The 12,864-nt window shown below is 44.8% G+C and overlaps 1 protein-coding gene across 3 annotated transcripts in view; it reads left to right on the top strand.

The window, feature by feature from the left end:
* BACH2 (BTB domain and CNC homolog 2) overlaps window positions 1-12,864 on the top strand; it is a 357,918-nt gene that overhangs the window by 74,630 nt on the left and 270,424 nt on the right. For 2 of the 3 annotated variants that reach the window (XM_082405900.1, XM_082405902.1), the window contains exon 2: window positions 10,594-10,706. The gene's annotated coding sequence lies outside the window, so the exon portion shown is untranslated. Of the gene's footprint in view, window positions 1-9,882; window positions 10,707-12,864 lie in introns of those variants that run through there. The other variant, XM_082405901.1, reaches the window with a different exon arrangement.

Raw genomic sequence — 12,864 nt, forward strand, 5'->3', positions numbered from 1 at the left:
CTCTTACATCATGGTAAACAGTATTAACATTTAGTGAATCCGTTTTGTTTATTGTTTATACTACAAGCCTTTAAAACATTTCATTAAAAAACTGTCCCCTGCTCATTCATGAAATTCTTCTCCTCCTGCTTCTTCAGATTTGCTTACATGCATGCGCTGTGCTTGGATGGGGATTTTTCCTTCTTTTGCTGGAATAAAAGAGTTCATGAGAGAATGATGAGTGGATTATTGAAATATACATTCTTACATCAGAGATGATGAAAGTGTGCTATGTAGAGAAAGGGAATATTTTGAAACAGGTACAGAAACTTAGAAATGGGAGAATTCCAAAATACGCACCATGATGATTTTCATTATGGTACCTTTCTGCAATTCTGCATTTATTTAGTGTCCTACTATGCAGCTCTTTTTTGAACCTCCCCAGAATGTAGGTCAACATCACCACGGTTCCTCATATTATGTTGGTATTTTGAAAGTTGAAATATCTTGCCGTTTTTTTCCCCAGACCTAGTTCTACTCAGGTTACATGTATGGTTTTAGTAATCGTGGAACTGAGCTCATGAATTCTTTCTGTTAGCACTCACCCCTGAATTTATGACGGTAAGCACGCAGATCACACCTTTACCTGGAATAAGCAGAGCGCTCATGACGGTGCTGATCCTATGGTCTAAAATTGAAGCTGCCCCACTGTTTTCTAGGCAGCCCTAATGATCTGACTCTGCATAGTTACAAGGCAGTTTTCATTTATTTTACTCGAAGAGAGGACTGGTAAGTTTTTGTGGTGGTTAATTGTACGCATTTTGACTGCGTGATATCAACATTATCGTAATGAGATTAAGAATTGTCATTATTTTAAACCTACATGCATCCTTGAGTGTTCCTTCTACAACAGAATTTCTCAGTTTCAGCACTGTTGACATTTTAGAGCAGATAATTCTTATTGTGGGGGCCGTTTTGTGCCTGGTGGGATATATAGCAGCATCCCTGGCCTCTACCCACTAGATGCCAGTAGCACCCTCCTCCAGTCGTGACAACCAAAAATGTCTCCACGCCCTGCAGGTGTCCCCTGGTGGGTAGAATCACCCCGACTCAGGACCACCTCTCTGTTCGTATTTTGGTTTGGAGGTTCACCTTCCACCTCCTAGTCTAGGTGCTCAGTTACATCTGAGATGGACTTAAAGGGTATAAAATAACATTTTTCCTCCTGCCATTTATTCTAAAAGTGGGAACCCCAAGTTAGGTAAAGTTTTCGAAGGCTCAAGCCAAGGGTATTTTAGGGAAGAAATTTTCCCACCAGACAACCTGGAGTTTTGTTACACAGGACAGCCTCTCTCTCCGGCTTCTGGCCTCAGCAGGTGGAACCCTTCAAGGCTGCGCTTTCCCAGGGCTATTCAAGAGTAAATGGCTCCACTGACTGCGCCTGGGGGTGTTGACATACAGAGAAAGGGAACTTCTCTTCCAGGACCGAGCAGAGCCCCAGGCCACCAGTTCAGTGGCTCTCGCCAGGCTCACCGCCTTCCTCTCCAGCCCCAGAAAGAGGGGAAGAGGCAGGACCACAGTTCTTTCTTTGGAGCAAAGCAGACATCCTCCCCATCCCAGTGGCTGTGGTCTCCGAAGCTGGAACTCTCGTTAAGCAAGGAATGTGGAGCTCTCCACAGGCTAAGGCAGCCATAAATTTCCTCTGTTTGTTTTGTGAGGACTAGTGTCGACTGCCGTAATGAGATCAGAGGATCCCCCGGGGACCAGGCCTCCAGGTCAGTGGCTGGAGCCGTTTTCTGTGGCTGTTCTCTTGGCTGCTGTGGAAGGATGAGGCCCCTCTCCAGACCACGGGTGTGATGCGGGCATGTGGTTGCATGTCTCATTCCTCGTCCTCTTTGCCTCTCTCGTGCTACCAAAACGTCAGTGTGCGGTCATCCAGCTCTAGATCATTGAAAAGTTAACGTCAGGCACATTCCTTTCGTCAGAACCCAGGACAGACTTAGCTAGCTGGGTACAGAGAGTGCAGGGAGGTGACCGCTTCCTTGGGGTAATTTCCTGCGCTGCTGATGCTGGCTGAGGGCACATTTCTCAATGCCTGGCCTGACCCTTAAGCTCTTCTTCACCCAGCATCACTCTGCTACGAGGAAAAGTCAGGGTGTGAGTCACAACAATGCAGCGTACGCTACAAAGAACATATTTCTAGCTCTTGCCTGAATTACAGCCAAATGGCCACAGAGGGGACTGCTGGATATGGCAGAATTGAGTTTAGGGAACCCCCAAACTGGAATTTGTGGCAGAACAGTATCCTGAGCTGGTGCAGCCTGGCCCCCTTCCAACCCCCAGCCCCACTCCACCCACCCCCAAAATCCTTAGGTATGTTGGATGAAATAGAAAATAACAAGTGCATCGTGAGCTCGAAGGCAGGAAAGGGAGATACCCGGGTGCCAGAAGACGCTGATGCCACAGACCTGGCCATAGGTTCTAGGGGCTGTGGTGTTTACACTCCCACAGGAACTGTTGGCCCAAAGCAGCAAGATGAATTCCCTGCAGAGTCTGTGTGGGGCTCTGAGTGTGAGTGTTTGGGGCACAGGACTGGGGAGATGGGCATCCGGTGTTCTGTTGTTTGAATGGCTGTGGGCTCCCTAGTTACACTACCTGCAAGGTGTGGGAACTTCAGTTATTTTGACGCTAAACTCATTTGAGAGCACTGAGAGCCCCAGGGCCCTGGCAGAAGCAAACTTTAGGACACAGGGTGCCCTCACAAAGAACAAGCCACGCTGAGGAGAAGCTGGTGTTGGAGAGGACAGAATGTGAGCCTCAGGGAAGCAGAGGTCAACAGTGAATCCCTGAGATTGCTTTCGACAGGGGCCCATCGTGGCAAATTGAGCTTTCTTCTGAGGATTAATGACTGTTTCTTCCCAGAGGAACAAGGCATCACACCCAGTCTGACTTGCTAAACACATGAGTTTCGCTGTAAGCACTCTGCTCCCAATAAGGCGATCGCCTCTCACTACGACCTATCTGTCCTCAAGGTACTATTGAGAATATTTAAATCCCTTAATTAGAAACCTTTTATTGGAGAGATAGCTGGTCCCCTTGAGCTTCTGGAAAGAGATACCTTCATAGTGATTTCCATCGTCTTCCTTTTCAGTGGGTCATTCTGAAGTCCCCCACTGACTAGGCTTTCTGTTGAGTTATTTTAGCTTCTCACCAAATCACAGGAAATGTGTTTGCCTGAATTGTTCAGCAAACCCCCCAAGGGAGAGAAGGAAGCTGAGATTGTTTGAAGGTCTCTGGGATTCTTTCAGCATAACATCAAAGAAACCTGGGTAAGTCAGTCATGGTTAGTAAACCTTTGTCCTAGAGGAATACAAGCCAGCCTTCTCAATCCAAAGTGGACAAATGGCCTGGGGATTTGCCTCCAACTGTGGCCAGCCACCAAGCACACTGCCGGCAGTGACATGCACTGTTGGCAAACGTGAGTTGAGGATGCTAAAATTAAGGCATGATTCTTTACTTATTTGTAGGGTGATGAAATTGCTTATGTTTAATTTTCTTCTTCTGAAGCATGCAAAGAGTGCCCAAATCGTACCCTGTTGACCTAAAAGTGATGCCACACTTCTTAAGAGAAAACTCTTCAGTACTTTATTCTTAATTTGAACCTGTTTTTTCATTTAGTCTCAAAATATTCTGGCCAAGTGAGGAGTAGATATAGATATTGCCATTAAAGCATCAGAAGAACATAAAATGAGAAGAAAAAGGCTCAGTTGGTGCCAGATTGAAGGAGGATCTTCCTAAATGTTTGTCACCAGCCATTTAGCCTGCTATAACAGAATACCATAGACTGGGAAGTTAAACAGCAGTTTATTTCTCACAGTTCTGGAGGCTGGTAAGTCCAAGATCAAGGTGCCAGCCCATTTGATTCCTAGTGAGGGCTCTCTTCCAGACAGCTGACTTCCTACTATATCCTCACATGGCGAGGAGAGGAAGAGAGAGAGAGAGAGAGAGAGAGAGAGAATGCATGCACACATGTGAGCTCGCTGGCATCTCTTCTTATAATGGCACTAATCCCACAATGGGGGCTCTGCCCTCGTGACCTCATCCAAACCTAATTACCTCCCAGAGGCCCTGCCTTTAAATATCATCGCACTGGGAATTAGGCGACATTTGAATTTTGGGGGGACACAAACATTCAGTCCATAACAACATTATAATTAAATTTTGCATATATTGAGTGCCTACTGCATGTAAGGCAGTGGGATAAGTGCTGGTTATTTGGGCATAAAACAGACAAAATCTCTTCCCTTGAAATACTTATAATCCAGTAGGTAATTGATTATACTGGGTATAATCCAGTAGGGTAATTGATATGGTGATGGGAAACAGGAAGAGGAGAAGAGCCTCATCTTTTTTAACATCGTGCATCCAGTACTTTCTTCATGTTTTCCTTTAATCCTCAAAATAATCTTAGGAGGTATAAAGAATTTCCCCAGATTTTACAGATGAAGGACTAGAGACTCAGAGAAGGTTAGTGCCAAGAGGCAGAGTTGACATACAGACTGATGTGGCCCCTGATCATCCCTGGTTTGCCCACTCTTCCCACTGGGCTCCCTGTGCCCAGGGAAGCCACAGCAGTACAACCCTAGAGGGTCAGGAGACAGCCTGGGAGCCACCAGCCCTGGAGATTTAAAGGAACAAAGAATCCCCTGACCGACGTGAAAGGTGTACAACAACAGGTGCAACCTGACCGACCAAATCCAACCCGTACGGGATTTCCAAAATATTAACATCAATTGCCAACGTTGAAAAAGCATGTGATTTTACGTAATCTCTCAATATATTTTTTTTTTATTTTAAATTTATTTATTTATTTATTTTTGGCTGTGTTGGGTCTTCGTTTCTGTGCGAGGGCTTTCCCCAGTTGCGGCAAGCGGGGGCCACTCTTCATCGTGGTGCGTGGGCCTCTCACTATCGTGGCCTCTCTTGTTGCGGAGCACAGGCTCCAGACGCGCAGGCTCAGTAATTGTGGCTCATGGGCCCAGTTGCTCCACGGCATGTGGGATCTTCCCAGACCAGGGCTCGAACCCGCGTCCCCAGCATTGGCAGGCAGATTCTCAACCACTGCGCCACCAGGGGAGCCCCTCTCTCAATATTTTTGTCTTTCTTGAATATCAGAAGCTCTGGGGCCACGTACCTTGTTCCTACCTTCTTGGAGCTCCACTTGAGTGGCAGACTCTCCAGTCCCCCTACTCCTCATTGTCTTCTCTGGCCTTTTCCCTCATCTCATTCTTTCTTGACCTCTTAGGCATCTGAATTTGTGTTCTCTGGTTTAAATAGCCACCCAGGCAAGAGAAGTAGGCTGAACCAGGCCCCCTCTTGGGAGCTCTTCTGTACTGTGCCTTTAATTAAGATACTCCTAAATCACTGACATTGATCTTTTATAGAGTGATAGCGCTGAACTCAGATATCCTGACTTAGGATTTGACTACGTACGGGGAACCCCCATCATACATGCCAGAAGCGGTCATCTGAAAGCAGCTGACACTCTACCCCTTGGCACTGTACTGTTAGCACTCTACTTACTCTCCGTCTGGCTCTCAAGGCAGTTTTTTTGTGTTACCAGGAGTGTCTCTCTCCTTTATAATCCTTTCATTTCGTCTTCCTTTTCACAGTTTCCTGTTGAAATATAGCTCATATGCTAGTTAGTATTTCAGAATATTAATTTTCGAATTGCCTAGCCTGTCCCCTTCCTTGGGGAAGAAGACTTCTGATGATGTTCGGTGGCCAGATGCTCTCATCCTGCTGGCTAAGGTCGTATGTTTTCTGTGGCACGCCGTGAAGGCAGGGCACAGGGGAGCAAGACAGGGTGGCCAGCGTTGTCCTGTCTCTTGGGGAAGAACCATGGTATGGCATGTTTGCTGCCTAAAGCTGGGGGTGACAAGGGCACAGAGGTCCTGAAGAACCAGAGCCACGTGTCTGCTGTAACCCTGAGGATGGAGAAGGACCTTCAAGAAGTTCCTCAGGGAGCATTGCTCTGTTCCCTCTGCTTCTTCTTCAGGAAGAATGGAAGGAGACAGCCACTTGGGAGGTGTGTGTGCGTTCAGGGTAGGGGACAGGGGTCTGTTTGCTGCTTCACCTTTGGATCCTTTAATCCCAGCACCACACCCCTTATTGTGGAAGGGAGGGATTGGACTGTCTGTAATTAAATGGTTTTACATTTTCCAGTTTTGCACAGGGAGATTCCACTTGAAGGTTGTCAGGACTTTGCTTCAGAGACATGTGAACTACTCCAGCCCGTGAAATTTACACCCCCTGAGGTGGAGGATATTAGGGCTCTTTCTCCCATCTGTTCATGTGGTTTCCCAAGCTCCTAAGTCCTAGATTTAGAGAATTTCTTCTAGACTCTTATCATCTTGCCTGCTCTCCCTTTCTTTCTAAAACCTGTTCGTCTTTTTATTCCCTTATTCCTTCCCCACAAGCTCTTGGGTCCTCATGTTCCAGCCCTTCATTTAGGCTGCTGGATTCAGTGGTGGGAGGGAAGGGACTGGAGGCCATTCCACAGGCTGACCTCAGGGTGTGTTATATGTAAAAGCCAGAAGGAACTTGGACACTGTGAGGTATAAACGGCTGGCTCCTGTTGACGCGTTTCTCATAGAAGTGCCTGAGCTACCCAGCTTTGAGTTGTATCACAAAAGGCTTCTAGAATGAGCATCTTGGTAGGGAGTGCGGGAGTTGGAGTGGGGAGAAAAGCCCAGCTCGTCATATTCCATTGATTCCTATATTGGTAGTAAGTATTAGTTGTATTTTCAAGGGCCAAGAAATAGCGTAGTACACACACACACGCGCACACACACACACACACACACACACACACACCCCAGCCCTTTGACATGTCTAAGCTTCTCTTTAGAGTAAGGAGAAGAGAATAAAGTTGGCTTATGCTGTTCTCACCATGTACCTCTCTACTCCATTATCAGCGATCCAGGTGACATAGGCTTTTCTCTGTGGTGGGTGGAGACTGGTGGTAAATAAATAGTGGTGAAACAGGTAGGCCCAGGCTTAACTTTACTCCAACTCCCACTTGCTGACACCCGGGCCCTGAGAGTGTATAATCCCAGAGAAGCCATAGGATGTGGCATTGTCATCAGGAGCCTGAGTCTCTGGGTCCCTTCCGCAGTGAGGACCAGCTGGCGAGGGGCACTCGGCCACATCACTGAATCTGTCTCCAGGGCTCTGTTGGCTCGCCTGCCCTTTGCTTTTCTCCTTTCTTTGTAGCCTTCACCTTTCCTTTTCATTCTCTCTTTGCTCTCTTCTTCTTACACGTACCCTGTCACCACCTCCCTGCTTACCCACACTTCTTTACCCGCCTGGAAAGACGAATTGCATGTCATTAACCTTTTAGACGCCTCAGCTTGACCTTGGGCTTTGTTGAACCAACCCTGTTAGGAGCTACTGAATGGAAGTCACGCGTTGGCCTCTGGGATGGGCTTTCTCCAGCCACCCTTGAAAGGCATCTGTGCTTTCCTTTCGCTTAGTATCAGGAGAATCCAGCTTCTTGAACCATTAAAAAAAAACACTGAAAAATAGAATAAAGAAGAAAACTCCCTTAATTCCACTATGGTAACTCTGATATCTTTTCCTCTAAGGCTTTATACTTAAGAGGCAGTCTCATTTTTTAAGCTGTGGATTTTTCTAAGCTTCTTCATAAGCTGAATTGGCTATAAAACAACGAGGTTCTCTGTGTTTCAAAGGAGATGGAAAGAACTTCATGGAATAAGGCCGGTCTTCTCTGTTGCTGTCCAGAAGCAAACTGACCCAATTTCTAATTCTGTCATCCATTTGCTGAGGTGTTTTGTGTTAATGGTGGTCTTTGAGTGTGTGTATGTGTGTTTTATTGGGGGAGGTTTTTTTATTGGTGGTCTTTGAACGTATTTTAATTCTGTAGTATCTTAAAGTGAAGTCACTTCCAGCCCAGGGTCTACTGCCTACTATAGCATGACTAAGAAGAATTCTTTTTCCTCTCTGCATCTGGTTTCCTAATTAGGAAAACTACCACTCAGATTGATCTCAGTACTAAATAAGAGTATTAATATAAAAGTGCATTGTACAGTTTTGAGCGCTGCATAGCTGTAAAGTATTCTTAACAGTATTTTTTTAAAGATTTATGATCCTGGACATGAAAAGATTTTCCTCTTTTAAGAAAACCCTGAAGGCAATTTACAACAATTATCAACATCGTTTTTAAGGTCCTACATTAAGAGTCATGACATCATCCTAGGCTCTATGAGTGAGAGCGAAGAAAAAAAATCTATTCATAATATTTATTAAGAACTTTCTAGGTGACTAATATTTCCCTTGAAGAGTTTTTATTCTGACTTCGTTATAGAACCAACATACATGAAAATGAGACAAGAACACTTGGTGAGGGTGGGGAACAGGAGAGGATCCAAAATTAGTTAAGTGCAAACTATATAAGCAAGTTCTGAGGGAATGGGGATGGTGGAGTGATTGGAGCTGGGTGGGATTTCCTTGGGGAAATTATGTTCAAGAATCCTTGTCTGTTTGTTATTATCTCCTTGTGCCCACCTTTCCTGTGTTGATACCACTGTGTCCATTTGAATGGAATTGTGACATCAGGCATCTCTGCCAGGCTTTTGGACAAACTTCCCAGTTAAGTGCTGGGCTATAGTTTTTAAACAGATCAAATGCATATGTCAAAAAGGAATTAACATGTATAGAATTCTACTTTTAAACCCAGAAATTCACTAGCATCTGTTTCTGGAAATTCAAAGGTAAAAGTTACATGGAGAATTTTCTTTCAGTCACTTTAAGATTGGTTAGAATTAGATGTTGCATTTTCTTGGCTTTGAAACAGTGATTACTCAGGCCTCACGTACAGATGAAGGCGTTTGGATGTAGTTTAGGCTACAGAGTCAGAATTCCAGGGTCTCTCCATGTTGTACATCATTGTGAAAATATGTCATTGCTATGACTGAATGTGGTATTTTCTTTGGAATCTGTGTGTCTCAAATAGCCAGGGAGTGATCTTCAGTTTCCTCTCCCTATCTTCTGATTTATAATAATATTGTATTCAAAGAATAGTAATGTGTGCGAAGTAGGAGTTTATCTTTTGAAAATGTATATTGCAAAATCACTTTCTTAATGGTGAAAGATGTTAATATGGAGAATACAGCCTTGGACTTCTGTGCCCTCGACTCAGCAGACATGCGTCTTGTTCTCCGACAGCCCAAGGCTGGCTGCTAAGAACTAAAGGTGATGGTAGGCTAGTGGGATTCTGAGTACTTCTTCCTTTTTCTATTGAACATTTTCTATATTGTTAATATAGTTAAAAATAATATATTTTTTAAAGCACTGCAGTTCCGCTTAAACCTCAAATTCCAGTCTTTATGGAAAGGTTCAGATATATAAATCCTTCCTAGATGCAACCTGAAAAAAATAATACAAGAATAAGGTGATTATAAGGCACCTTACATGTTTTGTTCTCCTCTCAAATCCACCCAGAAACATCTTTCAAAAGAAAAGTCTACAAATCCAATTATGTGGTTGAAGATATTTTCTTTCTGTATTTTTTCTTAATGTCTGACAAATTAAGAATCCTGGAAGTGAACAATGACTGTTTAATTCTAAAATGTAATTCAAATGAATCAAAAGACCTACCTAAAGAACCAATAGTGTGGATAAAAACGTGGACCCTTATTTCCTTAAGGGTCCTTTCCTTATTGAGGAGACGTTGGGTCATCTGCTTCATTAGGCCCACAGTACAGAACTCCTGAATCCTTTTATGGTACACTTCCTCCCAAAAAGCTCTGTGAAAGGTTCTAGCTATTAAGCCCTGACAGTGGTACAATCAGGCTCCAGCAAATGCTGGTCTGTTCCTTTTTTTTTTTTTTTGGCCATGCCATGAGGCATGCAAGGTCTTAGTTCCCTGACCAGGGATCGAACCCGCGCCCCCTGCAGTGGAAGCACAGAGACCTAACCATTGGACCGCCAGGGAAGTCCCAACTGGTCTGTTCCTTTATTCCTGTGGGCAGCACGGAAGGCATTTAGGTTTGGCATACATGCTACTCACATGCTAGATCCTTTCCCTTCCTAAGGAGGCCAAAGCCTGCACTAGAAACCCTTATATAACTGACCTCTCTGGCTTACTGGTCACTATATCCTCAGTACTCAGCACCTAGTAAGGACTCAAAAAATAGTTATCGAATGAATGAGTGTTCTTGTCCCTGTGTATCTGCAGTCACTCTGAGCATATAATATCCAGCTTTTCCTTGGACACTGGCGTGCCCAGTGTCTATGGCCTCAAGACTCTTGATTGGACTCTCTAGACCTGCACTGTCCAGTACAGTAGCCACTAACCGTTACATGTGTCTATTTACATTGAACTTTAATTCAAATTACATAAAAATTTAAAATTCAGCCCTCAGTTGCACTAGCCACATTTCAAGTGCTCAGTAGCCACATGTGGCTAGTGGCTACCATATTGGATAACACAGGCATAGAGCCTTGGTATCATGGCAGAAAGTTCCACTGGACACGGGACTGCTCTGGGCCTTCCTGAACACCGGCTGATGGATATCCTCTTTGTCTTTGCAGTGCAGCTGTCTGCTTCAGGAAGTGACGTCTACAGGAACAAGGTGAATCTTTAAGAGCTGCCTTGCATTGTGACATGTCTAATCCCTTGCTGCAGTCCCTACAGCATGAACAAGGTAAGAGGTACTTTGGGGACTCATCCTTTGTGTCTTTATGGTACCATGATTTACCCTGGGTATGTGATACCTTTCTGTGGCGTGAGGAGGTTGCATCTCCTGCCAGAAGCATTCCAGAGGTTGGCAAGCAGTGTTGACAGGCAGGGTCACAGGGACTGGTGGTGGTGTAGTCTTCCAGAGTTGTCAGCTGTGGTTATCAGAGGCCTCTGGGCAGCTGAAATATTGGTTGTTAGTGTAATTGCCTTGGCATGAATATTGGAAGATTGAGGCTCTAGAGCCAAACTACCTGGGTTTAAATATCAGCTCTTATAGATACTAGCTTTGAGGACCTTGGGAAAGTGACTTAAGTGCTCTGTGCCTCAGTTTCCCCATCTGTAAAATGTTGATGCTAATGGTACCCACCTCACAGGGTTGTTATAAAGATGAAGTGAATTAATATGTGTACCAGTGTTTAATATAGTCTCTGTCTACATTATAAGCATTTGATCAATTTTTGCTGTTGTTCTTTTTGGTGTTGGGGGACACTCTTTTTTTAAATTTTATTTATTTATTTATTTATTTATGGCTGTGTTGGGTCTTCGTTTCTGTGCGAGGGCTTTCTCTAGTTGCGACAAGTGGGGGCCACTCTTCATTGCGGTGCGCGGGCCTCTCACTATCGCGGCCTCTCTTGTTGCAGAGCACAGGCTCCAGACGCGCAGGCTCAGTAGTTGTGGCTCACGGGCTTAGTTGCTCCGCGGCATGTGGGATCTTCCCAGACCAGGGCTCGAACCCGTGTCCCCTGCATTGGCAGGCAGATTCTCAACCACTGCGCCACCAGGGAAGCCCGGTGTTGGGGACACTCTTGTCCCTTAGACATTGTTGCCAGAGAGTCTTGGGTGCATCTGCAACATTTCCACTTTATTCCCCGATCGATTCAGCATGCAGCAGTTGATTACCGGATGGGCACTCTGGGGATAAACGATGAATGGAACTTAGGTCTTACCTTCAGCAGGTGACAGACGATTTGGGGGCACTGTGGCTAGCGTGAGGTGTGTACCAGAAGCTGTGGAAGCACAGAAGGGACACCCAACTTTGGGGGATCTGGATAGGAGAGTATAGAGGAGGTGACATCTTGAGTTGGATTCTGTATGATACATGATCATTTCTTGGACACAGAAGTAGGGCAGGGCATTCCAGGTAAAGGAAAGAACCTATGTAGAGGCACAAAAGCATATGAGAAAGTCTGACGTGTGTAGAGAACAACAGAGTTTGGTATGACTGGAGCAGGATTTCTCAATCTTGACACTATTGACGTTTGGACCAGGTGATCCTTTGTAGTGAGAGGCTGTCTTCTGTATTGGAAGTGTTTAGTAACATCCCTCTCCCCCAACCTCAGTTGTGACAACTAAAAATGTCGCCACACATTGGCCAGTGTCCCTTGAGGGGACGAAAATGCCCTGGTTGAGAACACCTGCACTGGGAGAAGATGCCAGATGTGAGCCCAGAGAAGGAGGGAAGGGTTGCATTCTGAGAGCCACTGAAGGATTTAAAACAGGGGAGAGACATTTCCAGAGACTGCAAGAAGAGGTAACCACGGGTTATGATGGAGTTGGACAGCGCTTTTAGATGATTTGGTCTTAAAAATGGATTATGGAATTCCTAGGCTTTAGAAAGCCCATGTAGCTTGTTGAGATTGTTTTACTAACATCCCCTTTCCAGGGGTAATTTGTCTCATGGCCCTTTGTTTGACCTTCTCACGGGCACGGCCGCTTTACCCCATCAGAAGAAACCAGAAAAGAGTAAGCAATTGTTTTTTGAGAGATTTTCATTTGGCTGAGCCAAGCCAAAGAAGAGGAAAACTTTGCTGACCTTTTCCCCCCTCTGGCTTCAATACTTACCCTCTTTTAAAAATCTATCTATATATATATTTTTATTGAAGTATAGTTGCTGGACAATATTATATAAGTTACAGGTGTACAATATAGTAATTCACAACTTTTAAAGGTTATACTCTATTTATAGTTATTATAAAATATTGGCTATATTCCCCATCTTGTACAATATATCCTTGTAGCTTATTTTATACCTAATGGTTTGTACCTCTTACTCCCCTCCTCCTCCCCCTCCCCCCTTCCTTCTCCCCACTGGTAACTACTAGTTTGTTCTCTATATTTGTGAG

The sequence above is a fragment of the Balaenoptera borealis genome (genome assembly GCF_965194805.1).
Source record: "Balaenoptera borealis genome assembly, chromosome: 9".
NCBI classification, from domain to species: domain Eukaryota; kingdom Metazoa; phylum Chordata; class Mammalia; order Artiodactyla; family Balaenopteridae; genus Balaenoptera; species Balaenoptera borealis.